The sequence below is a fragment of the Micropterus dolomieu genome, linkage group LG07 (assembly GCF_021292245.1).
Source record: "Micropterus dolomieu isolate WLL.071019.BEF.003 ecotype Adirondacks linkage group LG07, ASM2129224v1, whole genome shotgun sequence".
NCBI lineage: Eukaryota > Metazoa > Chordata > Actinopteri > Centrarchiformes > Centrarchidae > Micropterus > Micropterus dolomieu.
In genome coordinates, this window is record NC_060156.1 from 11,378,044 (window position 1) to 11,381,354 (window position 3,311).

Consider the following 3,311-nt stretch of genomic DNA (forward strand, 5'->3'; position numbering starts at 1 on the left):
CTCTTCTGCATTGTTGGGTCTGGCGTATCGCATCTTCCTCTTCACAATACCCCATAGATTTTCTATAGTGTTAAGGTCAGGCGAGTTTGCTGGCCAATAAGAACAGGGATACCATGGTCCTTAAACCAGGTACTGGCAGCTTTGGCACTGTGTGCAGGTGCCAAGTCCTGTTGGAAAATGAAATCTGCATCTCCATAAAGTTGGTCAGCAGCAGGAAGCATGAAGTGCACTAAAACTTCCTGGTAGACGGCTGCGTTGACCTTGGGCCTCATAAAACACAGTGGACCAACACCAGCAGATGACATGGCACCCCAAACCATCACTGACTGTGGAAACTTTACACAGGACTTCAAGCAACGTAGATTCTGTGCCTCTCCTCTCTTCCTCCAGACTCTGGGACCTTGATTTCCAAAGGAAATGCAAAATTTACTTTCATCAGAGAACATAACTTTGGACCACTCAGCAGCAGTCCAGTCCTTTTTGTCTTTAGCCCAGGCGAGACGCTTCTGACGCTGTGTCTTGTTCAAGAGTGGCTTGACACAAGGAATGCGACAGCTGAAATCCATGTCTTGCATACGTCTGTGCATGGTGGTTCTTGAAGCACTGACTCCAGCTGCAGTCCACTCTTTGTGAATCTCCCCCACATTTTTGAATGGGTTTTGTTTCACAATTTTCTCCAGGGTGCGGTTATCCCTATTGCTTGTACACTTTTTTTTTTTACCACATCTTACAAACATACATTATACAAGTTTCACTTTTTGAATGGAATTACTGAAATAAATCAACTTTTTGATGATATTCTAATTATATGACCAGCACCTGTAAAGCTTCATAGTATTTTTGACATGGTTTGTGGTGGGGATACATTTTATGGCAGGTTGAATATATAGACTGAAATTATAGGTTTCCCCACTATAACTACTGCTGAGAAACCTCTCCATATCCCCCCGTTATTAGTCATGATGTGAAGTGTATAAAATTAAATACTTGATAGTAGGCCATTATCTGTGTGTTAGGGGATACATATTTTTGCAGACTGCATGTGCAGTCTGGTAGGACCAGTAGGCTACTGTTATTGATGAAAAGTGCTTTTTAAATGCAATGCATTATTATAAATTGTGATGGTAATAATTTACCTCTTTAAGGAGGGGGATTCAGAACAATTTCCATCAAGATCCAAAGGCTATCCACATGGATTACAAGAACAAAATATGATCTACAATTCTGCATTCAGTTTAATGTACACCTCGAGTCAGGTAGATGTAACGTTGAGGCAGGCAATGTGTTCAACTGATTACAGTGATGCTGCTTTTACAGTATCAATGATGTATGTAGGAGCAGCTTACTTGAAAATGGTGACAGTCTGTCTGAATCTAGCTTCTAAACAGTAACATGGATGACAAAGTGACTATCGCGAAATAAATGTTTGCTTTACGAGTGAAACTAATGGCTCGTCTTGTGTAAACATTCTCAATTCAGTGCACTGAATCATACGTAGTTTAGTAAAACGTAACGTTAGCCTATAAAAGTGTTTAATGTTGTGTGCTAGCTTCATCTGCAAAAACCTCGTTGATACATTAATGCTAAACCCGATAGATTAAATAATCCACGTTATATTTTTCATTCCCTTTCATGAAGTCGAAGGCCTTCACCGCTGAATGCACGCGCTCTCCCGCTGCAGGGGAAACACTTTCTATCGGGGATAACTACCTTTTCATCCTGCTACTTCAGGAGCTAACGCAAGGCCCCTAGCCACCATTGGCGTAGCCGAATGTTACCTATGTAGAAAGACAAATAACCTAACTTACAAACGTGTAACATTCTGTAATTTGTGTGATTTAGAAGTACAATATTGACAGCGGTAGCTATTGACTGCGAACATATACCAAGAGCAATGCATTCAGACTTTACTCAATGTTTTGGATAATGATATCCAGTCAGCTAACGTTACCGCTGTCGCGATGTGTAGAGTGACAGTGGAGGTCTGCAGTTGGACCCCTCTCAACCATAGGCTTGTGATGAGGCAAGTACATTATACAGCAACATATAAAGAATTAAACCCCCTTAACTCTAATGCTTGGTAAAATTAACCTGTCTAGGAACACTATGATTGTCACTCTCTCTACTAACTAAGGAGAGGCTGAAGGGATGATCTGGGTTTTAACCCCTATTGAATATTACCACAGAAAATACTGATCTACACAGATAAAGAGCATGTGATGAAACAAACATGAAGAACGCAACAGCTCAGTTTCCTTCTTTGTATTATGCAAAAAAAAAAAAAAAAAAAATCACATAACATTTAGACATCAAATATGAAAATAAAAAGGGAAACAATCTGAAAAGACCCGGGTAATATAGTTAATAGTCTTCGGTAAACTGAGTGCACTCTTTTGTTCTTTTAGCAGGCCTGCATTAGTTTGTTGGCACGCTTAATGTTGGAGCTCATAGAGTGAAGAAAGCAAGAATACCTCCTTGCATGGAGTAAAAAAAAAACAGATATCCTACCACGTCTGTAACTCTCTCTCTCTCTCTCGTCAGGGCGACTTCATCTGCAGCAGCACAGCGAGGTTTAAGCTGCTTCGTCCGTCCATCCCCAACAGCAAAACAGTCCCCAGTGAAGGAAAACACCATCTCCAATCATCCAGCAGGTGAACGACGTGTCGCTCCAACGACGGTGTCACAATACCGCGAAGGCACGAGCTAACTTAGCCAGAGAAGCCATTTGGTCTAAGCTCGTTCACAGTAAAAATACACCTCCGGTGGTAGTTCACAGTCCCACAGTCACAAACTTCTACGCAGAGAGCGCGGTGTCTAATAAACACATTACAGCCCAACTTTAAGCGTTAAGTGCACAAAAACATTGTGCTGGCTGCCGACTAGCCCTTGTACTCCTGTTCTCTTCTCTGCATTACCCATAGTTCAACATGTATGCGGTCCAATGCAGTGAGGAATGCACAGACCTGTATATTGGGGAGACTAAACAACCACTACACAAACGCATGGCTCAACACAGAAGGGCCGACTCCTCAGGTCAAGACTCTGCAGTCTACTTACATCTGAAGTACAGAGGACACTCGTTTGAGGACCACCAGGTGCACATTTTAGACAGAGAAGATGGATGGTTTGAAAGAGGTGTCAAGGAAGCCATCTACACCAGGGTTGAGAAGCCGTCATTGAACAGAGGAGGGGGTCTACGCCACCACTTATCCCCCACTTACAATGCTGTCCTTTCATCACTTCCCAGGAAACTCAACAAACGTAACCTATTGGCCTCAGGTGAAGATACCAACGATGGTCGTTCAGTCTTG